This window comes from Papio anubis, chromosome 14 (genome assembly GCF_008728515.1).
Source record: "Papio anubis isolate 15944 chromosome 14, Panubis1.0, whole genome shotgun sequence".
NCBI classification, from domain to species: Eukaryota; Metazoa; Chordata; class Mammalia; order Primates; family Cercopithecidae; genus Papio; species Papio anubis.
This window is the reverse complement of record NC_044989.1, coordinates 96,073,843-96,099,977: the sequence shown is the minus strand read 5'-3', so window position 1 is coordinate 96,099,977 and position 26,135 is coordinate 96,073,843. Positions and strand designations below refer to the sequence as shown.

General features: G+C 42.1%; 1 protein-coding gene across 4 annotated transcripts in view; it reads right to left on the bottom strand.

Moving 5' to 3' along the window:
* ST6GAL2 (ST6 beta-galactoside alpha-2,6-sialyltransferase 2) overlaps positions 1–10,470 on the bottom strand; it is an 87,080-nt gene extending 76,610 nt beyond the window's left edge. Inside the window, exon 1 of one of the 4 annotated variants that reach the window (XM_009184891.3) lies at positions 10,257–10,470. The gene's annotated coding sequence lies outside the window, so the exon portion shown is untranslated. Of the gene's footprint in view, positions 1–8,952; positions 9,687–9,820; positions 10,186–10,256 lie in introns of those variants that run through there. The other 3 variants (XM_009184889.4, XM_009184892.3, XM_009184890.4) reach the window with 3 other exon arrangements.
* Between the last annotated feature and the right edge of the window lie 15,665 nt (positions 10,471–26,135).

The following is a 26,135-nucleotide window of genomic DNA, read 5'->3' as shown; positions in this document are numbered from 1 at the left end:
AAAAAGGTGGTAGGTGGGGGAAAGTAAAGCTGACATGTTTCTTTGTACCCTTTTCTCCTCCCAAATCCCATTTGACATCATGCAGAAATGTTCCTTTGACATTTCTGGTTTGAAGACTATGAGGGGAATGCATCCCATGGGCCAGTGGTTACTGACTACAATACCACCTTTAGAAAGTTTAGGAAATCCTCTTATGGCCTCTGTGATTTTCAAGCTGGGGATATAGCCAAGTTGGCTTCTTGTAGGCCTTCGATCCCACAAGGTGGTTTGGGGGCAATATTCCACCTCGATCTTTTGTACTTGAAGTTGGTGAAATCTGACAGGTGAGATTACATGGAGCTGACAATGTCACATGAAAGTAAATCTGGATTAAAATATTACATATATATGTACACACACACGATAGAAGGCCTGCGAGCTCCACACCTTCGTTGTGTGCAAATTCGTCACTCACCCAAGCGTCTGAACGCATCAGCACCTGTGAGCTTCCTTCGGTAAAATTTAGTGTCTACCTCCCATTCTACCATCACAAACAATGGGGCCTGTGAGTTAGTCTCTATTTCTCCCCCACCTTAGAGACTCTCAGTACCAAATGAAGAAAATTTTATTTTGAAATACACAGTTGAACATGCCAAGAGGCTTAACCACATCTTTATAAAAATATTTGGTTGGCACCTACACAAGATAAACAAGAGTGCTCAAATACCTTACTGCATTCATTAATCCTTATTTTCTATCCACCATATATATATAAAACAAACAAACAAAAACAGGCATGAGCACCTTCCTATATCCTGTTCCCTACAACCTCTCCTCACACACAGACTTGAATGTTACTGAAGGAGAAACAAACCAACCAATGTGGGTATGCCTTTCGGTTCAGTGAGGAACAGCTCTAAGGAACAGCCTTGTGACCAAGGTCTTACTGTCTGGGTTCAGGAGGGACCTGAAGGGCTGCACCCTGGTGCCTGGCTGGAGGTTGTGTCCACCACCCTGAAAATTCAGTGGCTATTGCTTAGGTGCTGAATGTACACAGTAATTCCCAAACCAAATCTGTATGCCAGTCACAGTTGACCCTCTGCATCCACAGGTTCCACATCCACAGATGCCATCCACCACAACTCAAAAATATTTGGAAAAAGAAATAAATAAATAACAATACAACAATAAAATTAATACCAATAAAAACACAGTATAGGCTGGCATAGTGGCTCATGCCTGTAGTCCCAGCACTTTAGTGGTTGGGGTGGGAGGATCGCTACAGACCAGAAGTTCAAGACCAGGCTGGGCAACAGAGTGCGACCCTGTCTCTCCAAAAAATTTTAAAAAGTAACCAGGTGTGGTCGTGCACACCTGTAATCCCAGTTACTCAGGAGGCTGAGCGGGGAGGATTGTCTGAGCCCAAGAAGTTGAGGCTGAGGTGAGCCATGATCACACCACTGTTCTCCAGCCTAGGCAACAGAGTGAAATCCTGATTATAAAAGATAAAAACCAGGCTGGGCGTGGTGGCATGTGCCAGTAATCCCAGCATTTTTGGGAGAGCAAGGTAGGAGGATCACTTGAGTCCAGGAGTTCAAGACCAGCCTGGAGAGAACAGTAAGACTCCTGTCCCTCAAAGAAAAATAAAACAAAAAACAGCATAACTGTTTAGATAGAATTTACATTGTATTAGGTACTATAAGTAACCTAGAAACAATTGATTTAAAATATACAGGAGAATCTGCCTAGGTTATGCAAAGATACTATGCCATTTTATATCAGGGACTTGAGCATCCATGGATTAGGGTATCCATGGAGAATACTGGAACCAATCCCCTAAGGATACCGAGGGAAGACTATATTTCTACATTATGAAATCACCTCTCATTTTCAACACAGTGTGGTAAGAAGATTGACCTAACTCGGGCAATTGAAAGATAGGGATCGACACGGAGTAACATGGGTTTGTTTAGTTTTACCTGTAAAACATGCACATTAAGCCCTTGATTATACTCATGGGCTTCCAAATTATAATTGGGATAGATATGCACCATCTAGAAACAACCGAGGTTCCTTAGGCCAGGAGTCCTTCCATTACCCCTTAAGAGGCACTTGTGTTATACAGTCTAAAGCTTTTCTTTCATCCACTTCTGGTTCTACAACTAATACTGTGTTTAACAGTCCTCAGACAATATTGAAAAAAAAGCCAAACAAAAAAAATTAACCCTGCTTTTTCTGTGTATGTATCCAGTGGTGATATGTGGGGTATTATTAGGATATGATGATAATACAGCATGACGTGTTTTAATTCTGTGAGGCAACGTGTAGAGTGAAGCAAGTAACAAATGTTTAGATTTAACTTATGGAAGCAATCACATTATTTTAAAGCCATATCTTTCAGACACTTTCTTACTGCTATCAAGTCAACTCTGGAAACTCTCCCACCTCAAATAGTTAATGAAATAACCTATTAATGGCACCCCATGAATGTTATTCCAACATATCAAGTATTGAGTCAGGCCAATTACTTAATTAGTTCAACTCTCCCAGCTACTAATTTTGAACATCAGGCAGAAGAATGTTTTTTAACGACACTGTCACTCAGAGGGGGTAAGCTGCCCTTTAAACAACAGAAATTATAGACCAATTATATGCATATCTATTATAGACCAATTATATATATATCTAATGTATATGATAGAAATTATACATTGTAGCTCAATTATATACATTACAGACCAATTATATACTATTATATAGACCAATCATATACCATTATATAGAGAGACCAACTATATACTATTATACATACAGACCAATTATATAGACCAGTTATATACTATATATATAGTCTATATATAAATAATCTATATATAAACTATAATTAATATACACTATATTATACATATAGACCTACATATATACATATAGACCAATTATATACTATTATACATATAGACCAATTACATAGACCAATTATATACTATTATATATACATATAAACCAATTATATACTATTATATATACATATAGATCAACTATATACTATTATATATACATATAGACCAATTATATACTATTATATACACATATAGACCAATAATATACTATTATATATACATATAGACCAATAATATACTATTATAGACCAATTATATACATATCTAATGTATATAATAGAAATTATAGACCAATTATATACATAGCTCTACATATATTGGCATACTTTTAAAAGAAAACCATATTACACTTGTCTATTTCCCATTTATTCATAAATTATTTAAAATTTACCTTAGAAATTAGAGCATATAGTTTTCTTTTAAAATAACTCTTAGGCTTACGGTCTTAATTATTTTGCCTATGTCTATAGTGATTAAAAGGCACTATAATTCAGGGCAATTCCAAATAGTTGCCTGGTCTCCAGAAAAAAGATTGAATCACCTATAGTATTCGGTGAACTTCTGGCTGACCTAAAACATCTCAAGTGGTTCAGTCTCTGTCATCACAGAGACCAGCTAACCAATATGTAGGATTCCAGTCATCAGCCTGGGCCAGGTTCCCGGAAGGACCTGCCTGAGAAGCCAATGTCAAAAGTTAGTCTCAACAGTCAAATGCATTCTGCATATCACCAAAGGGACCAAGGGAGTAGAGGTTCTTGCATGTTGAGCATGATGTCTGCTGTCATCATAAAGAACATTTACACAAACATGCACACTCACATATATTTACATACATAAGTAAAAGTATGTTTTCCATATGTATCCTGTTTATAACAAACTAAGAGAAAGTTTAAACCTTAAACATTTTGGTTGGCTTCTCACAAGCCACATATAATTTGGAACATAAAATTTTCTCAGAGATAAGCCATATAGGAAAGAGAATATTCTTCCTTCAGTTGGAAGGGCTAGGCTCTTGTCCTGATTTTGTTAGGCAACAGCCATGAATCTCAACAATTAATGCTCAAGTATCTTAGTTCAAGTTCCCACTCCTGATTGCTGATGTAACAACACATAATGCAAGAATTTATTCCTCTGGTACCTACTTGCAAGTGAGTGTGTCTGTGTGTGTATGTGTGCACATATGTTCTTTTTAAAGACAATCCTTTTTTTCATATGAAAATTTCTTTTATTTATTTCTTTATTTTCTGAGATAGGGTCACTCTGTCACCCAGGCTGGAGTGCAGTGGAGTGATCCTGGCTCACTGCAGCCTCAAACTCCCGGGCTCAGGTCATTCTCCCAACTCAGCCTCCTGAGTAGCTGGGACTACAGGTGCACGACCCCACACGCAGCTAGTTTTTTCTTAATTTTATGTAGATATGGGGGTCTTGCTATGTTGCCCAGGCTAGTGTTAAACTTCTGGGCTCAAGCAATCGCCTGCAGCAGCCTCCCAAAGTGCTGGTATTATAGGCACCGCACAGGGCCCATACAGAGATTTCCAATGGGGTACACTTGCCCTAATTTTAAAATATGATTTACATAGCAAGATCCCTCTTCTAACAATAAAAACAAATCCATTCATTTAATCCTACATGTACAGTTCCATTTTGTAACTATATTAACTGTACTTTTTTCTACCCATTTGAGGTCAGTGGCACAATTATGGGTTTTTAACACCTAGCAATATACTTACATTTCAGAAAGGTCATCATTACACTTTCAAAGAAGCTACTTTTACATTTTACTTCTGAATAATGAAAGCTATTGGATTATCTAAGAGACCAACCCTTTACTATATTTAATTTAAAGAGAAGTCATTTTAGAAACAACAATTACCAACATGCAAGAACCTCTACTTGAAACATTTGTATAATTTGAACATGAAAAACCAATTGTTTTAAATTTAATAAAGCATTTTTCTCTTGGGCTTAAACAGTAGAAGCAGCCCAGAGTAGAATTTAATGTGTGAATTATAAACTTCTGAAAACAAGGGCTTATAATCAAGACATTGTAGAATTTTTCTTTACAGTGTATTCTCTAATGCTTTAGCCAATGTATTTCTAAATGCACCAGGAGACTACTTTTTGAGCTTGCTCTCCTTACCAACCCAGTAACTCAAAGCAGATGGATCATTTTCTTGAATCTTAGCCTCAATTTTTCCTTGGAAATTTCACTTGATATGACATGCTTCATATCAGCCCAAATCTCATTCTGATATTGACTGCCTGGATATTCCACATTTCATAGTCCATTTTTAAGTTGCACCTTAAACCTTTTTCTGCTTCCAGGTTCTGATGAACACATGCTTTCTGTATACATGGGTTCCCTGACATCCTCTTCCATTGTATACAATTTTCCCCATTCAGCAGGCTCAGCCTGGTTTGAGGACATGAAACTTACAGTCACAGTTGGTCTCTGGCCCCACACAATGGCAGGAGTTGTCATTCTTGTTTTCCTCTGTTGAGTGGATCTCAGTCTAACAGCATGGGTTTTGGACACTGAGACACAGGTTCAAATCCCAGCTCTGCCAAGGCACTTGACCTTTCTGAGGTTCAGTCTTCTCGTCTGTAAAATGGGCGTAATGATACCTCCCAGGATTGTGGCTAAAGTGCACTTTGATAATCCGTGCAAAGCAAATGGCAGGATGTGGTACCTCATAAGTGCAAATTAGTTACTACTATTATTCTTTGAATTACTCCTATCTCCTGGGGTTGCAGAGGAATTAGCTTTTAAGTATGCCAAAACTTACAATGATCAATTTTGTGGAATCTCACACCAGAAGACATATTGGAAAGGATTTCATGTCAACCTTCCGTTTCCGGCCCTGGAAACTGAGCTCTGATAAGGCTGTCTTTCTCCAGTGCTGGTCACTGCAGGAGCACCTGCCAATAGCTTTCCTTAGCTCTCTAAGAAAGTCCAGTGCAAAACTACAAAACTAGGCTTCACATGCTTCTAGCTTTTTGAAGCCACCACCTGCCTTCAATTTGGACTTCTTCCCTAGACAAGACCACAGAGGGCAGTAGAAGCCAGCAGGGCACACAACAGTTCTGTCCAGATAGAAGTCCCCCATAGTGGGCAGCATGCCTCTGATGTCATTTCCATGCACAGAACAATTCCCCCAACCAACCAGTAGGCACTGGGTACTGTGGGATAATCAGGAACCTGCAAGTGAAGATAATAGTCCCACAACTGCAGGGACCCTGCTTTTACCAGGGCTAGGACCAATGCTGGGGCTGGACCAGATCACCAACTCCTGCAAAGCCTTAGGACTGCCCAGGTCATACTTCATCCCCTTTAAATGTATTTCACCTGTGGACTAGGTAGACTCCAAGTATTCTGAATTGCAACCGTTCCCCTATCAATCCCATGGGAGGGGTGGGAGGTGGCTGGGACCAAGTAAGGGAAAACTTCAAATTTTGGAAGGGGCATAATAAATCCGTGTTTCTCTAACACTGATATCTTTGCACTGTGTACTTGATAACATTTAGAAACAAATGTCTCAAAAGTTGGAAGGAGAGCTTTCGGGAAAATGGTAGCCATATTAAACTGAAAATGTAGTAATTGACTAACGGTGGCTGGTCATCCACAGCCCATTCAGTGTTTGGCACTGGCATCAACAATTGGTGTAAGAACATTGAAAATTTCTGTGCAAATACGCACCTGTGTTTCCCTTCCACTTTCCAAAATTAGTATATAATTATATGCAATTATTACTTCTATAGTCATTTGGGAATTTCATCCCATTTTTTTAAAGGGATGGGCTTTCAGGTTTCAATGCTTAGAAAATCAAACCTTAACATACACCTGCCATGAGGGTACTATCTAATTCCCTTAGATATTTACGCATGTTGAATTAAGTACTTAATTTAATTTAAGCAATTAAATTTTAAGATCTTATTACAGAAAATCCAGGAGAAGAAAAAACTCAATCGATCAGGAATAACACAATATTCTTAAAGAACAAATGCATTAACAAAGACTGTCCTTATTATCACGCATAAGATATTTTTATTCAAAGTCTCACCAATGAGGTAGCAAATCTGCATTTTAATTAAGAGCTTCCCAGAGGACAAATATCTCCAAGTTTTTGGAAAGGAACCTATCATTTATTTACCTAAGCAGGAGGGGCAGAAGCCTAGAAATGAGTTTGTCATTTCAGAAAAGATTTAAGCACCTGAGAAATGCTTGGATAAATTCTAAACCTGGAGGGTAAAATTTCAATCAGTATCAGTATAAGCAATAGAACAGAGCCTCACACACTTAAGTCATCTCAGAAAGAGGAGAAGCTCGGGGTTGGGGGATGGAACCTCCAGAAATAAGCACGTACAGGAATTTTTTCAGCAGTCCTTCCACTGTTTAACCAATCTTTGCTGGCTGGATTGGCCACAACACTCTAGACTCAACTTATGTCTTCACCCCACAGAGTAAACCTTTTCCCTCTTAATTATCCTCATCAGAAACTCAACACAGATAATTGCCCTCTGCTGCATAATAAATCATTCACATATTTTCAAATGTTAAATTGTCTCAACCTTGAATCCTCTAGTCTAAATATCCTCAATTTTGTATCCTTGCTTCCTAGATCGTGTGCACCACATAGCAAACTCAACAAATGTTGGTCCTCGCTCTGACCTCTTTCCAAGAGTATCCATCCAAAGCCTCTCTGAACTGTGGGGCTCAGTACTCCATATAAAGCGGTGACTCCTATCACAATCTCTACAAGAGATTTAACTCAAAACTCCAGAAGCTTTCACAGCATCAAGCAAAAAGGTAAGATGCTGTAATTTATACCTATTGAAGTAACAATCGGAGAGAGAATTCCAAAAAGTCTGAGTACCTTTTTAACTTTGCAGTAAATTTCAAGGCACTTCACCTATTATTTTAAGGTTTCATCAGTTTTGAGCACAATATCCATTTACCTTTGCCAACAGTTTCTTTTAATGCGTTAGTATAAAATTCCTCATGTGCTATAAAAATTTTGGTTGTCAGTTCCAGAAAAATAATGGGGGAAGGGGAGTAAGTAAAAACTGGTTCAAGGCCACTCATCATTTTTCCTTTTAAAAGAGGTTTTAACCCTAAATTTTCAGAGTTTTCAGAAGTTTAACCTTAAATTTGCAGCAACAGGATGATATATATATGTGTGTGTGTGTATATCATCCTATGTGTATGTATATACATATACATCATATATATATATAGCACTTCCCTTTACTGGAATTCTCCTTAGTCATAAATTATATTTCAAGTTGGCAAAAAATGTTGATCAGAATTTCAAAAAATTGAAGCATCAAAGTAACCAGCATGCGGTTTTTCAAGTGTGCAGAAAGTTCTCTAAATACAAAATGTGCTGCCGGTCCACCAAAGATCCCCTCACCCAAGCAGGCAGTCCGCGGCGAGGAGGGCCAGCATGTCCCTTTATGGTCAGAAGGGCAGTGGTGCAAAAGACAATGATTTCAACCAAATATGGTTTGCCTCTCGCCAAATTTTTCGCATGTCCAATAACAATAAGTTCACAAAAATCCAGCCAAGCATTACTTTCCCCCCAAAAGTGCTTCTCAGATTACAAAACAGCTTTGAAAGTTCAGCCTGACAAAACAAATATGGTACTAGGAGGAGAGACCTGGAAGGCAATCACAAAAAGTCTCATTTAAATTCCTGGAAAGCACAGCTTCTCCAAACACAGCTATTCAGCTCTTTGGAAGGCAGCACTTGCGAGAGCCATGAGTTCCGTCCCCCAACACAGAACCGGCAAATCCGAATGAGATGGACGTCACACTCCCTACTCCAAAGAATGCATCAAATATCCACTCTGTACACCGCGGAAAGTAAACCCAAAAGCGGAGTTTGCCGCCTGCCAACTACATAAGAATTAACACTCGCGTATTTAGGATTCTAAAGATCCCTACTACCCCTAACATTATAGCTACAGAGAACCAGAAATCAACAGAACACACTTTAACCTTTAAGAAGTGCAGTTTTGTACTGAAGAAAGACAAAAATCTTCACTCCCTTCCAGAGCCAAAAATAAAAGATCACCGTTACTGAGCCACAGGGGCACAACTGGATCCGCCCTTCCCCAAAGTGCAAGGCGTCCTCCTGTTCGCTTCTCCAGAATTTCCTGCTTCTCCCCAAACCACCTTCAATATTCCCCACACACGGGTCTGGCCCCTAAACGGGGAGTGTAACTCCGCGCAGAGCAGCGCGCAGGCTGCAGCGCCACCGAGGAAGGTGTCGCCCACCCTCAGCCAGTGCCCTCTCTTACCAGCTTTCTGCCTAAACCGCGCCTCGAAGCGCACGACACCGTGGTGCTCGGCGCTCCCCCTGGCCGCGCGGCACTGGAGTCCGAGGCGTGCGTGTCACATTTTATTCCCCAGCAGCCGCTCGGGTGCGCGCGCCACGCGCTCCCACACTCACACTGACGCCCGCTAGAGCTGGGACCCCAGCCGGGGGCTCCCGACTCACGCCGCCGAACTTGGGGGCTGCAAAAGGCTAGTGTGCGGCTGGAGTCGTCCTCGAGTCCTCCTCCTCCCACTCCGGGGTCTTCCAGCTGCCCAGCGCTCCGGTCCCGGGCGGCCTGCGGGATCACCTCTCCGGAGCCAGCGCTGCTCCACGCCGGCGGCAGCTGCAAGCGCGGGCGGCTGGGCACAGCGGGTGGCTCGGCCTCAAAGCCGGCGGGGGGCTGCGCTCAGCCCCGCGCCGCACGCCTCATTGTTTCGGACAACGCGGCGGCGGCTCCCGCGGCTAGAGGAACCGCGGCCCGGAGCCCCGGGGAGAGGCAGCGGCTCCCGGCCCCCGCACCGAGGCTGCGCCGCGCCCCGCCCCCGAGCTCCGCTCGCCCCCTCCGCTCGCCCCAGAGCCCCCTCCCTCTTCGCCATCCCTTTCATCCTCCCAGCTGCAGGCTCACCTAGCGGGCGGGAGCCGCGCACTGGGAAGTTGGGCTGCCCCCTCCCCGCGCCCCCGGCCCGGCAGCTCTGCCCGCCGGCGAGCGCAGGCGGGGCGCTCCCTGGCTGCGCGCGGATCCCTGCTTCTCGCGGAGAGTGATTGCAGACTTGGGCTGCGTGGGGCGGTGCGGGGCAGCACGGCTGCCTAAAAAGGCGTGTTTCTCCCCGGCCGCCGCCTCCATCCAGCCCTAGTTCCTCCGAGGGTTACCTGCACAGTACCCGCCTGGCACCGCGCCTGGACACCCCCGGGGCACTCGGGTCCCGGGCGGCGGCAGGGATGCAGGAATGCCCACAGGCTGTGGGCGGCGGGGAGGGAGTCCGGGCGCCTGCCCCGGCGGAAGTGAGTCTTTATGTACCCTCTCCAACACCTCCCTCCGCCAGCGCCGAAGGCCGGGCTACCTGCGCGCCTGGCAGCGCCTGGCAGCCGGCTGGGTGGGGCGCAGGGAAGCGCAGCATCCTCCCCAGCTCGCTCGCTCCCTTTGTTCCTCTCTCTCAGCCAGGCTCCGAGCTGCTGCCTGGCCCTCGCTCCCGGAGCTTCTCTAAGGATCTGGGATGGACTTGGGAGCGGGCCACCTTCCATTTGGAAAGGGTCCCTCGCCAAGTCCTGTAACGGTGCTCCCTGGAGACCCCCACCTGCCCGCCCTTCCCCACTGCCAGTCCCCAACCCCAAGAGGGACGGAAAGTTCTTGGGGTAGCGGCCTGCAGGACACGTGGTGAAGCGGCCTCGGGAGCCAGTGGGCGGCTGCGGGCCGGGCAGCTGGAGCCTGCGGGCGGGGCCGCGGGGAGGTGCAGATCGAGTGTCCGTCTGGTCGCGTGCGGAATGTCCACTTATCACTGCGGCCCTTGCGTTTTCTAGAGGCGGCTGCAGCTGGTCCTAGGACCCCGAACCGCGCCGCCCTTTGTTTGCTGGTAAATACTCTCCTCTGAACTTCAACGTGGCTCTCCGCGCGCTCTCCTGGCATTGGGTGCCCCACCCCGCTGGTTCTCTCGCGGACCCAAAAAGCTGCTCAGGTGTAGGGGAGTGCCAGGCAGATGGGTAATATTGCTAAGGTTGGGCCCATTTCAGGGGGACTGGTTAGTCACCCCTCACCCCACCCCACACCCTCAATCGCTACAAGGAGGCACATTTTGGAGACAGAGATCTTCCATTAAATGTATTATTTAAAAATCCACAATTACGTTAATTTAAGTAGTTTACGCTTTTTTGGGGGGTGGGGAAGCAATTAACTGGCTACCCAATTTGTTCAGCATTCATTAGTGCCTACCTTGAGCCTGGAACTCTGAGTTAGACAGTGGGCGCCCAAAACTCCCTCAAAGAGTTTACAGGAATGTAAAACAACACGGGAATTAAACTAAAATCGAGTGGGCATAATGCACTGTGTTCAAACAAAAGTGTGGGCTGAAAACGCTTACTCAGTATTTCCCCAATTGTATTAATTATGTCTGACACATGGAATTCTGCGGAAATGCCTGAATGAACAATGTGTCACATAGATTTCTTAAAAAAAATTATATTTTATAAATGTGAAATACAGTGTGGTTAAAAGTGACAAAAACAAAACAAAACAAAAACAAAAAAACAACCTGATAGAGACCCATGGCTGGTGGGGATAGAGAAAGGAAATACTGCAGACTCACTCTCTTAATAGCAGAGGGGCACAGAGGGCAAAGTCTGTGGGCTTCTGTTTCTCTTCTGTATAATGGGTATAACAGTACCTACCTTAAGCCCGACGCAGTGGCTCACTCCTGTAATCCCAGTACTTTGGGAGGCCGAGGTGGACAGGATCACCTGTCTCTACTAAAAATACAAAAATGAGCCGGGCTTGGTGGTATGAGCCTGTAGTCCCAGCTACTCGAGACTGAGACAGAAGAATCGCTTGAACCCAGAGGCGGAGGTTGCAGTGAGCCGAGCTGGCGCCACTGCACTCCAGTCTGGGCGACAGAGAGAAACTCCGTCTCAAAAAAAAAAAAGTACCTACCTTCAGGGTTTGTTGTAAGAGGTAGAGATCATGTGTTAAAAGCATCTCCCCCAGTGCCTGACATGTTATACCTAATAAATTGTAGTAATTAATAAATGACAGTAGCCATTATCTTGAAACAGAAAAAAATTATACACTTCTTATAGTGTATATGTATTTTATACACTTACTATCCTTTCTGCATAAACGTTGCCAAAGTTGATGTCTTAAAGAAATTTTAATGAGTTAAATAAAAGTGTCCCAATAACAGTCAACTTTATAGAAGTAGAAAAACTACCATCTTAAGGAGAATATGCAAACTACTGTTGTAAAATTTTAAGTGCATTGAGTTCATTACTTATGATCGAGGCCGTAAATACACAGTCACTCAACTGACTTAAATCTATTGCTTCCCAACGAAACCACAATGCCAGTTTATATACAGAAAGCTATATGCTGATGACTGCGTCTGTCAAAGTGTAATGGTAAATAAAATATTTTGGCACCCTTTAATTGCTCAGAGACACCAGGAGCAGATTATTTAATTATTTTATTGGTCTATAGATTCATGAGGAATTCCTGAGCTCCTCTGGCACTATAATATTATTTTCCTTAAAAACATCATCAAAAACAACAAACCACAACAAACTTACTCCTACAGATAGGCAGCATTCAGAAATCCACTTGCTGTTATCCATTTGCTCATAATAACATGAATTTCCTTTCTTTTTTTAAATTCAGGGTTTCTCAGTTCTCCTTTTCTCACCCCGTGTTAACTAACCAGCTAAGCTTTCACAGGGACAATTCCTTCCCATATCAGGAATTTGAAGCACATCATGAACAATGAACCAAATCAGGAAGCTCAGTTACTCAGCTGAGAAGCACTCAGGTGGGCCAGGGATGAAGAGTAAATATTTTCTAACTCCACCATTGGTGAATCTGGGCTATTTTGTTTCACTTAACTATTGTTCATATCAATATATTTTTCTCCCATTCATTATGCTACTCGAATTTCGCAATAAACCTATATAGATTATTTTACAGATGAGAAAACTCACCGATAGAAACTTTTAGGACCATTTTCTCTAAACATGATGTCTTCTTTTTCTGATTTACCTGAGATTTTCCATCTGTAGCTTTGCAGAAACACATTGATTTCTTCCCTTGCTTGGGAAATTAGTACCTCAGAAAGGAAAATCTTCAATATCTGGGCTCCTCCTATTTAATCAGTGAAACAAATTTTCATGTGGCCGATCAGTATAAAAAAAAAAAATTTCAGATTCTTGCTTTTTGGAACCCATTATCCACTGCTAAGATTAGGTAGAAACATTTGTTTCCTAGCCAACTCATAGATTTTTTAAAAAAATAGTTCCCTTTGTCTTTGGAAATATTCATAAGGAAATAGACCACCATTAGAAAAAAACGCTTCAGGTATTTGGATATGTGTAGGGGCCAAAATCCTCGACCAACAGGAGCTTCTCCTAGCTTTCTGTCAACATTTTCAGGTGGAGAGAAAAACAGTATTTTTTAGCCTCAGATATAGGAATGATGCCATTTTCAGTATCAGCAGTAGGAAAGATAACACCAAAATGCAATTGGTTGCCCTTAGGCTTGCTGACACCTGCGCTAGTCTGTGGGCTCCCGTCCGGGAAATAGAGGCTGGTCTCAGAGGTGGGGTCCTGGGGCCACAACCTGACCTCAGCTGGCAGTGAGCTCTACCAGAGAGAGCAATAGAAAAACGTGGGTATGTGAGAAAAACTATCCTTTCCCAAACTTCTCCTTGTAACCCACTGTCCAATATTAAAAAGACAGGAACTGAAAGCTGGGATCTCTGGGTTTTAGTTCTGACTTTGTCCCTTCAGTGATGTTATTTGAACTTTCTGAGTTCAAAGAACCTCATCAGCAATAGAGACAAAGGTCATCAGATAGCTGCACACAAGAATCTGAGTTCATATCCAAGCTTACAGGCATTCTCCAAACCACAACACTTCACAGTTTATGTGAAGACTTTTCTATCCATATCTCATTGGATTTCTCCAAACTCTGAATGATGAAGTTCAGGGATGAGGGAATTAAGGATAATGGTTTATAGGCCAGATAGAGGTAGCCTTGCCACTTCTTAATTCTATGATAATAATAATTACATCTAATCATTAATATTTGAAGGTCTATGTTCTAAATCCTTTGTAAGCATTAACTCATTTAATCCTCGTAACAGGTTTAATTTTAACTTCTTTCACATTTAACTTTTTATTTTGAAATACTTTCTGACTTACAGAAAATCTAAATAATACCAGTTGTCCATATTTCCCAAATATCACCACTTTCCTGTGTTTGCTTTAGCATTCTTCGACTGTTTATGTTTCCTCCTGAACTGTCAGAAAGCAAGTGACATATAACATACCCCTTTAACCCTAAATACTTCATTTTGTGTTTCCTAAGAGCAGGAACAGTGTCTTATGTAACCAGAGTGCAGTTATCATAATTAGGGAAATAGCATAATTAAGGAAATAGATAATAATATTATCTAATATCAGTTTATTAGAATTTCACCAATTATCCAACTAATGTCCTTTAAGCAAAAAACAAACCAGAAACCCCACATTCCGTTCAGGATCCAATCCAGAATCATGTGTGCTAGTTAGCTGTCATGTTTCTTTAGCCTATTTAATCTGAAACAGTTCCTCTGTGTACTGGTTACATGACATTAACATTTTTGCAGAATTCAAACTATTTGTTTTGTTAAATGTTCCTCAATTCGGGCTCATCTGTTGTTTCCCACGTGATCAGAGTTAGATTAAATTTAGGTTATGCTTTTTATCCTGTATCTTTATCTTTTTCACCAGGAAGGCCACTGAGTGTTATGTTCCTCTCAGTGCATACTTTGCAAAAGGCTATGTTTATTTGTTCCAATCCTGGATTAGATTAACTGGTTACTTGGTTAAGGTGGTACCTACCCGTTTTCCCCACTGTGAAGTTACTAGTTTCATTCCTTTCAAATTAAAAGGTAATGTGCGTGGACATACTTGGAGGCTGTCTCAAAGAGAAACAGAAAGAAACAGTCACTGCTAGTTTAAGCCGTCATTTATGGTTCCACTAGCAACGCTGGTGATTTTCTACTTCCATTGCTCCTTTGCACTTTGTGGTTGGTGTTTTGCTATAAAGAAGAGGTTTTTTTTTTTTTTTTTTTTTTTTTGTGAGACAGAGTTTTGCTCTATCACCCAGGCTGGAGTGCAGTGGCGCGATCTTGGCTCACTGCAAACTCCCACCTCCTGGGTTCAAGCGATTCTCCTGCCTCAGTCTCCCAAGTAGCTGGAATCATAGGCATACATGCACCATCACACCCAGCTAATTTTTGTATTTTTAGTAGAGATGGGGTTTCACCATGTTGGCCAGGCTGTTCTCGAACTCCTGACCTCAAGTAATCCACCTGCCTCAGCCTCCCAAAGTGCTAGGATTACAGGCGTGAGCCACTGCGTCCCCGCCATGTGCAAGTGCTTTTGGTCACCCTTTAAAGAGGAGTTCAGTTCTAGAGTTTGTGGATATAGATGTTAATAATGGAACAGGTGCCTGCTCTTACTATCTTGTATATTTTCCAGGAAAGAGAGTAAGCCAAACATACCCCCCCTAACCAATCACACAGGAGACCCTATTTCTAGTTAGTCACTTCCAGCTCCTCCACACCAACAGCCTCCAATCAGGGCATGCTTGGAGCCTTCCCTCCCCTCTTTCCACCAAGAAGGTTTCCCACTCCTCTGCCTGCCTTTGAGTCTCTGCCAACACAAGTGATGGTGGCCAACTCCCTTGCTATGGCAAGCTCTGAACAAACACCCTTCGTTTGTTCTTATTTCAGTGGTTTTTGTTTATTTCCACACAGGGAGAAGGGAGACAAATCAGAAAGTTACCAGAAGGACACCTAGCTCCACTCCAAGACCTTGAGAGGCTTTGACGATGGACTAAAGAGTAGTAGAGAATTTTCCATTTTAAAAATAGTGCTAAGAGAACAAATAACCCATATGTGATGTTTCTTTGATTACCTTTTCAAAGACCTCTCCCTAACAAGCTAGCAATATAATTAATTAAAACCCACCTCAACTGCTGGGTAATTTTCCCTTGATTAGCCCTGCAATTTGTTATACATCTCTCACAAAACCCTCATCACTCTAAGGTGAAGCAGCCCGCACTGACGCACAATTACAGCAGAGTTGAAAACACCATTCCATTTCAGAAGTCTAAATCCTACAGCAATTTAAATTTTTTTTTCAGTCAATGATAGAACTACTATAAAATAGCTTTAGTTATAGAAACTAATGGATAATAATGACGCTAATTTAAGAGACATCAGAAGCATGAATACAAAGTAGAAACTTTGGACTAAATTAAAAAAAAAAAACTTTACACAGTTTTTTAAAAGTACTACTAGATTGTTTCATATTTCTCTTGTTCAGCTCAAGTTATTCCCCCCAACATATTTCTAGGTCTCCAACACAGCTTAAAATCAATACATGTTTCCCAAGAGTATTCTTACATGATTGCAATTGATCGTAAGTTATATATTAAATAGCACAATTCAGATATCCACAAATGTCTTTTTTTGTTGTTGCTGTTTTGAGACAGAGTCTTGCTCTGTCACCCAGGCTGGAGTGCAGTGGTGCGATCTCGGCTCACTGCAAGCTCCACCTCCCGGGTTCACACCATTCTCCCGCTTCAGCCTCCGGAGTAGCTGGGACTACAGGCGCCCGCCACCACACCCGGCTAATTTTGTCTTTGTTTTTTTAGTAGAGATGGAGTTTCACCGTGTTAGCCAGGATGGTCTCAATCTCCTGACATTGTGATCCACCTGCCTCGGCCTCCCAAAGTGTTGGGATTACAGGCATGAGCCACCGTGCCAAGCCTAGATAGCCATAAATTTCTTAATTCAAAAAATAAACAAAAGTGAAAAAAATACCAAAGTAAACTGCATCACATTACATGCAAGAAATAATTTTTAAATTTTTGAGTGACTTGACTAGGGAAACTAATTATCTTGTGACATGTAGAAATGTTAGAGAGATGGAATAAATTTCTTCTACCCTTTTAGTTCAGATAACTTACAGTGGCAGTATTAATGAGACATAATGAATCATTTGTTCTGAAAAGGTTAGCACTTTTTAAAATGTGCCCTTTTGTTTTATAGTTTACATGCTGATAATGTTTTGAAGGTTGTCCCCTCTGAATCTCATGTTGAAATTTAATCCTTTGTGGTAGAGGTGGGGCCTGGTAGGAGGTTTTTGGGACATGGGGACAGATCCCTCTTGTTGGGTGCTGTCCTCTGATAGTGAGTGAATTCTCAAGAGATCTGGTTGCTTAGAAGTGTGCAGCATCTTCCCCAACTCTCTCTCTTGCTCCTGGTCTGGCCATGTGATACATCCACCCTGTTTAATCTTCTGTCATGAGTAAAAGCTCCCTGAACCTTCCCTGAAAGCTGAGCAGTTGCTAACGCCAGGCTTCTACAGCCTGCAGAATCACAAGCCAGTAAACCTCTTTTGTTTATAAATTGCCCAGCCTCAGACATTTATTTACAGCAATGCAAGGATGGTCTGACACACATGGGTGGTGGAGGATGCTCCGGATGCTCCTATCTATGAGTCATTGAGAGATGATAAGAGGAAAAATACATATACCTTCATGATTTTATTACTGTTGAGAATGGTAATGTCCATGGAAGAATGCTCTAGAAGTCACAGTCCAAACATGTCAGCGTAGGCTGGCCACATGCAGGCAGGTTCTTGGGGCCATGGGCCTCTATGTGTGGCCAGGGGCTCTGGGGTGCTCAAGGCCCTCTGGAAAGGGCTGGTGGAGTCAGATTTATTATTTTTGTAATATTACTAAGTGTTATTTGCCTTTTTCACTTGCTATCTCTTGTGAGGCAACGTGGATTTTCTTGAGGTTGTGGCATGTGATGCTGCAGCAGAGTGACTGCACATGCAGCCATGAGGACCTAACAGTTTTTTTAAGCCAGACATTAAAACAGTTTGCAAAAACGAGAAATGATGTGATTCATCTCATGAGATTTAAAAAAATAGAGTGACTTTTCCGCCAAAATATGTGCTTTCAGTTAGCATGTGCAGTATTCCTCCTATAAACTTGGTTTTGCTTTTGGAGGTTTTAGTAACCTGCAGAAACGGTCCATCACTGTCTGAAAATAGTCAATGGAAAATTCCAGAAATAAACAATTTCTGAGTGTTAAATTGTGCACTGTTCCAAGCGGTGTGATGAAACCTTTGCTGCACCACTGTCTTGCCCAGGATGTGAATCTTCCCTTTGTCCAATGCATTCACGTTTGTCTCTGCCACCCACCCCCTGGTCACTCAGCTGTCTCAGTGATCAGATACACCGTCTCAATATTGCAGTATTTTTGTGCAAGAAACCATTATTTTACTTCATAATGGTCCCAAAGGACAAGAGTGGTGATGCTGGCAATTTGGAGATGCCAAAAAGAAAGCTATAAATTTATTCCTTTAAGCAAAAGCAAGAGTTTCTGACTTACTAAGAAAAAAATTAGATGCTGAGGTTGCTAAGATCTGCAGTAAGAATGAATCTTCTATCCATGAAATTCCAATGAAGAAAAAAATTGTACTGGCTTTACTGTCACATCTCAAACTGCAGAAGTTATGGCCACAGTGAGTGCTAGGTGCTTAGTTAAGGTGAAAAAGTCATTAAATTTGTGGGTGGAAGACACAAAGGGGAACATGTTGGGACTGACAGCCATCAGGTTCTGTATTTTCCTTGGTTTCAGGCATCCACTGGGGGTCTTGAAACAGATCTCCCACCAAGATGGCAAGGCTACTGTAATAGCTTATTTTTGTTATTTTTAAATGAATTATTTTAAAAATTTCCCACTTTTGATTTCAAATACAATAAATATCAATAGATAATGCTGATAAAGCCCACATAAATAAAAGTTCTTTGGGGGCCACGCGTGATGGCTCAGGCCTGTAATCCCAGCACTTTGGGAGGCTGAGGCAGGTGGATCTCTTGAGGTCAAGAGTTTGAGACCAGTCTGGCCGTCATGGAGAAATCCTGTCTCTACTAAAACTACAAAAATTAACTGGGTGTGGTGGCTCTCACCTGTAATCCCAGCTACTCCGGAGGCTGAGGCAGGAGAATCGCTTGAACTCCGGAGGCAGAGGTTGCAGTGAGCCGACATTGCGCCACTGCACTCCAGCCTGGGTGACAGAGTGAGACTCCATCACACACACACACACGAGATAAATTAAAAAAAAATAAAAATAAAAACATTAAAGTTCTTTGGGATCTTCAGTGGTTTTTAAAAGTGGAAAGGAGTCCTGAGATGAAAAAGTTTAAGAACCACTGTGGTGCAGGATTGGAGCACGTTTTTCCATGAAAATGTTCTAAAATGTGACCAGGATGCTCAGCTCCTCCATAATAGCCAGAGCTCCACAGTCTCCGTTCAGCTTGAAAAAGGCCCTCAATAATTGCCTTCCCCTGCCTGTGAGGTTCACATGCAGTGGCTGTCTTGCAGCTCCCTCTTCCTGCTCGCACCCGTCCCCACACTCCTTGCACAGGGCCTCCCTGCCCGGCCCCTGCCTGCTCCTCCCTGCCTGGTGCCTGCGTTCTGCCTCCTTGATCCCCTTTCTTCTCAACCTTCTGGTCTCAGTGAAGCGGGAAGTAGGGTGTGCGATGGGGGCGTGGCTCGCTTGTTCAGTGCCCCGCTGCTCAAACCTCTAGGGAAGCATACAGACAGGCAGGCTGTTGGGCTCCGACCCCACAACTCCACGGATGTACTAGTCTAAGGGTGCATGTTTACAGCTGAAACCCCAGTAGGCGTGTGTTACAGGATGCTCTTTTAGCTCAGCCTTCCATAGGCGGCTTGTGTTAGCTCAATTAGACCCCTGCCTTATTGCAAAGACAGGGCTTTCTGTATCCGGGGGTTCTTGCCTTGGTGTACCGCAAGAAATGGATCACATGCAGGCTTGGCGAATGAGCTTAAGTAGCTCTCAGCAGATGGAGAAGCCAGAAGGGACATGGTTTTCCCCTGGAGTCAGGCCCCTCGGAGGCCGGGGCTCTCCCGCGCTCCCAAACTCCGCATCGTTCTGCCGGTGGATGGTCTCTTGGCCTGCCAGTGCCTGTTAGTGCCGTCCTCTTGACATGCAGCCGCCAGTGTGTTCCTCCGCTGATGTACTTCTCTCCACGGCCGGCCGCCTGTGTGTCTGCCTGCTAGGCTCTCAGGGTTATTACAGGCACAGCATGGGGGCGTGGCAGGCCAGGGTGGTCTTGGGAAATGCAACATTTGGGCAGGAAAACAAAACGCCTGTCCTCACCTAGGTACTGAGCACAGGCCCGGGGGTGGATCCCTAGGCGGGACCACACCCTTCCCCACTTCGATATCATTTAAAGGGACCACTCTTTTCCCTTCCCATCACTTCCCTTACCTGCTTCCGTATCATCAGCTTAAATCTCATTTTCTCAGAGAAAGCTTACTGATACCCCAGACTGATCATGTTAAATTCTTTCGAAATACAACGTCATGGCATACAGTATTTTTTCTTCTTGTTGCATTTAACAAAACTGTAACTACATTCAGGAAGTATTTATGGAGTGTCTTCTATATGCTAGGACCTATTTCAGATGCTGGAAAACAGCAGTGAAAAATATGATTTAAAAAAAAAATCCCAGGTTTTATAGGGTTGACATTGTTGTGTGGGGTGAAGAGGAGATAGACAATAAGCACATTCATACATGAATTATATAGTTATATTAGGTGATGATAAGAGCTACAGAGAAAAATAAGACAGAGAATGCTGGGAGTGGGAGTTTTGCTATTTTTAAAGGGCTGTTCAAGGAAATCCTTGCTGAAAAGATGAATGAGAAAATCCAATTGGATCAAGCCCCAGGATATCAGGAGAAGAAGGAATAGCAAGAAGCAATGATCATATAGGTGAGCTATTTATTAAATATTTTAAGGCAGTAAATACTTTTAAAGTATAATTACATATATTCTTTGACATCTCTTTCCCTGCTTGAATCAATAATAGCGAGGATGTCATCCATTGTGTTCTGTGTTCTGTAAATATTTGTTAGGCGAATGCCAAATGATCAGTGCTAGCTCTGCCTCTTCACCTGACATTCATGAGGTAGCTTCCATCTAAGTACACTGTCCTCTTGCTTGTAAAATCTGGCTGCCCTTGCTTTAGTTTCTTTCCCTCAACCTGCCCTGCAAATGGAGGCTTCCCTCAGTAGGGAAAGGCTTGGCCTGCTCAGCTCCTTGGCGGGACAGCAAGATACCAGCCTGCTCCTGAGATGATGTCTCCCTGTCTGGGGGCACCTACTGACCTCTTCCAAAGGCCAGATCCAGGAGTGTGTCTGCCCACTGGGCACCTAGAACTCCTCAGGCTTTGACTGTGGTCAAACTCACCCCAACCTCTTTCTCCTCTAGTAAGCCCTGTCTCTGTGTTTAATGGGCAGTGTTTACAATCCAGAGGGAAGATGAGTGTTAACTGTTACACATGTGTGCTCATTGTAGAAAAGTTGCCTGGGTGCCTTTACTAATGGGCATAGGTTTGACTTAATAAGGCTTGACTCGAAAACAAAATCTGAAAATAGCCTGGAATGTATAGGCTTGGGTCCCTGAAACTCTAAAATTAGCAATATTCCTTGTCTTCGGCGTGGAATATGGTTTGGCATTGATAGAAAATGAAACAGTGATGGACACCAGCAGTGATGTTAGAGATCACCTGACACATGGACTAAACTGAATTTTAATTTATCCACAGCTCACAGGAGTGGAAATAATATGAAAGGCAGGTCAGGATATAGCTTAGCTAATAGCATCATCTTCCACCTAGCTGCCCAATCTAAGAAGCCAGGAGTCAGAGGATACGTACACATCACTTTATTTCTAATAACTAACTAAATCCTTTGAACCCTGTATTCACAAAATCTACTTAATATATTCTTTTATTTATTTATTTTTTTGAGACAGAGTCTCACTCTGTCAACCAGGCTGGAGTGCAGTTGGCGTCATCTTGGCTCACTGCAACCTCCACCTCCCAGGTTCAAGCGATTCTCCTGCCTCAGCCTCCTGAGTAGATGGGATTACAGGCGCACACCACCATGCCTGGCTAAGTTTTGTATTTTTAGTAGAGATGGAGTTTTGCCATGTTGGTTGGCCAGGCTGGTCTCGAACTCCTGACCTCAGGTTATCCACCTACCTTGGCCTCCCAAAGTGCTGGGATTACAAGTGTGAGCCACCACACCCAGCCAATTTAGTATATTCTTGAAAAGAGTATTTTCCTAATGCTTTGGGTAAGATTCTTATTCAACTTGCACTAAAATTATTATATGGGCCAGTCTCCATGCCTGTAATTTCTCCTCAATTCAATCCACCCCTCATGGCCACCATGTTATGCTCCTAAAACTTAACAATAATACACACACACACACACACAAACACGCACGTGCACACATAAGTTTATCTATCTCTATGCATAGATATATCTATATATAAGCATATCGATGTACAGATTTACCAATCCACTCTCTCCTCTTTAAAACTTTCTTTGAATCTCTGTTAGCTTCAGAACAAAAACTAAACACTTTCAAAGTGGTATTCATCTGCTAGTTCAAAATTCGTTTTCCAGCCACATTTTTGCCATTTCTCATAAATTTTCTATATTGGAAAAATAACCATATTGGTTATCTCTCAAACAGAATAAAGTTGATCCTTGACCACAAAAATGTTATGAAGAAAACAATGAAAAAGAGAAAATACATTTACTATTGATTAAGTGGAAGTGGATCATCAGAAAAGTCTTCATCCTTGGCATCCTCATGTTGAGTAGGCTGAGGAGGAGGAAGAGAAGGTATAGGCCCTTCTGTCCCAGGAACAGTGGAGGAGGAGGAGATGGAGGAGGCAAGTGAAGGGGAGGCAGGAGAGGGAAGCACACTCCACTTGTAATATTTTAAAACTTTTTTTTTTAAGTTCTGGGGTACATGTGCAGGATATGCAGGTTTGACACAGGTAAATGTGTGCCATGGTGGTTTGCTGCATCTATCAACCTATAATCTAGGTATTAAAGCCAGCATGCATTAGCTTTTTTCTCTCATGTCCTCCCTTGACAGGCCCCAGTGAGTGTTGTTCCCCTCCCTGTGTCCATGTGTTTTCATTGTTCAGCTCCCACTTTATAAGTGAGAAGATGTAGTGTTTAGTTTTCTGTTCCTGTCTTAGTTTGCTGAGAATAATGGCCTCCAGCCTCATCCATGTCCCTGCAAAGATGCATGCATGTGTATTTTCGTTGCAGCACTATTCACAATAGCAAAGACATGGAATCGACCCAAATGCCCATCAATGATAGACTAGATGAAGAAAATGTGGTACATATACACCATGGAATACAATGCAGTCACTTGTAACTTTTATTGAAAAAAATTCATGTATACGTGGACCTGTGCATTTCAAATCCATGTTGTTCGTTGGCCAACTGCATTTAGTTTCACTCTGGCTTTATACTTTCTTTAATTAGACCCACAGTTCCCAAAGAGTGTGCTGAGGTGCCCAGGACATCACAGCACATTTACTAAGATTCTGCAGGATAGTTTAAATTTCCAAGGGAAGCACAGAAGACGCGATATTCCTGTGGGATAATGTAACTTGCCTATCTCATCATTAGAGCATGCAATATTTGTATTGAAGATGTTACATCTTCTTGAAATTGTGTTTCCGGCAATTGTTGTTATTAAATGTATGTGAAAAGCAAAGTGGAACCAGAAACGAACGTGGTGGTTCTCAGTCTGATTCCACGTTTGAGAACTTGTATAGCACTCAGCAAGAACACGCATTCTTAAGTGATTTGGGATATTTAAGAATGAAGAAAAGGCATATTTTTTCCTTCAATTTATATGTATTGCTTTTCAAATAACTACAGTTAATTCTCATTATCCGCAGTAGTTATGTTCCGTAAAGTCACCTCGGACACTGAATTCGCTAATACTGAACTATTATTCCTAGGGGAAATACAGGAGTGGTTCCTGCGAGCTTCTGACCACAACAGTTTCATCAACCAACCAATACATAACCTTGCTTTATGTGAGCTTCTGTTTAAAAACACCCTATTTTATATAGAGTAGATTTGTTAATATAGAACTCTTGGCCTACAGCACAGTAATGTAACTCCTGCCTGAACGAAGAATATCTAACAAATATATGTTCTCTGTAAGTTACATCACAGCCTTCCTGAGCTTAGGGACACTAGAAAGCACTCCAATACTATGTTTCGGGTCATTTTAAACAGCAAATTCACTAACGTAAAACACAAAAGATGAGAGAAATGTGGCACCAAACCACAGAAAGTACATTCACTTTAACAAGAAGACAGAGCAATGCGTTGTCACCTCTGCTGGGAACATGTGGCTCAAGTGACTCAAAATGTTCAGTATCTTGTTCTTGTCCCTGAGTGACTTGAAAAAGCACTGTGAGGCTTGGTCTTGGGATTACAAACACATTGTAGTAAGTAGGCAAATAATGAGGATCCTCTGTAAGCTGTCAAAACAGATACTTTTTAAATTGTGCCAACTTAACTAATGATTAAATGGAGCTACACTATCAGATATTTCTTTTGGCCTAGATGCACCTTGAAGCATTTCTGAGATGTTAATGGTCATGATAAACTCAGTTTGAGGAACTTTCGTTTAAACTTCTCTCTTTCTCAAGTTATTTAGATCTCAGTTTTTTTCCCAACCCAATGGAGCTATCCCTTCCTGACACTGACCACTTCTTTTGACTACCATATCCTAACAGTTACTTCTATCATGAGACTGGTAACTCTCTGAAATCCGAGCAAGTATTTCTTTCTTTGCCCACCTTTAATTTTTTTTCCCCTCTAGGTCACAATATCCTAGCACCATCAACCCTAACAAGTGGAATTTTGCAAGCTCGTTTTCTGGTTCCTCATTGCTAGACACTTTGCATTGTCTCAGTCTCAGTCTTGCTCATTTTATTTCCAGGATTCCTGAATTTGGAGGAAGGAGGGAAGGGTAGGATCTCATTTGTGTTCAAAAAGCTTTCATGTGCTTCAGTCCTTGCTGAGCACTGTCTGCCCTTCAAGCTGTCGGTGCCTCCTTTGGGTCCTGGGGTTGGCACAACAGTTTGCGGGTGCTGCTTACTGTTGCCTCAGTACACCAAAGGTGCACCAGGAAGCATCCTCACCTATGGACTTCATCCTTCTTCCAAAACTACACCATCTTTATGGAAACATGGTAATGCCTTGGCCTCTCTCTTCCCTTGAAACAGGAAATTTCTCTGTACTGTATAAAAAAGGGTTCATCCAAAGACATTACTAAGAGAAAATGCAATTCACAGAATGGAAGAAGACACTTGCAACATTTACAAATGAAGAAGCACAGCAGCTCTATAGAAAGTAAGCAAGACTGAACAGGTGACTCCCAAAAGAGGACATGCAGATGACCCACAAACCTGAAATGATAGTCAACCTCCTTTGTAAGCACAGATATGAAAATTAAATCTGTAATTATTTTCCATAACAGAATTATTACAATTTAATAAAAGACTGACAAGACCAATAATTACAAATATCATCACTGTATTATTTCTATTATCCCAATCTGCAAGCATTCCAAAGTCCTTCAACCATAAAACATAAATAATGACATATCCATATGTGTAATATTATACTATAATAAAATAAGTAAACTATAGCTACATGCAACAACATAGGTGAGTCTCACAAACATAATGTTTAGTGAACTAGTTCAGACACAAAAGAATGCATGTTCTTTGAGCATTGCTGGATCATTTTACATTCCCACCAACAATGTATGAGTGATCCATTTTCTCTGTATCCTTGCCAGCATTTGGTATTGTCCCCATTTTTAATTTTAGTTGCTCTGGTACATGTGCGCAGATATATCATCATGGTCGTAATTTGCATTTTCCTAATGGTTACTTATGTTGAACATCTGCTCATGTGCATTTTTGCTGTTCATATATCTCTTCATGTTGTTAGCCATTTTTTAATTGGATTATGTTTTTAATGTTGATTTCTGAGAGTTTTTTATACAGTATAGATTAGTCTTTTGTTATATATGAAATTTGCAAATATTACTTTGTCTTTTCATTTTAACAGGGTCTTTTGCAGAGCAAAAGTTTCAAACATTGTTGTAGTCCACTGTGTCAAAATTTTTCTTTTATGAATTATGTTTTTAGTGTTTTATTTTAGAACTCTTCATCAAGACCTAGGTCCCAAAGAAATTCTCTGTTGTCTTCTAAAAAGTTTAATGGTTTTATGTTTACCATTTAAAT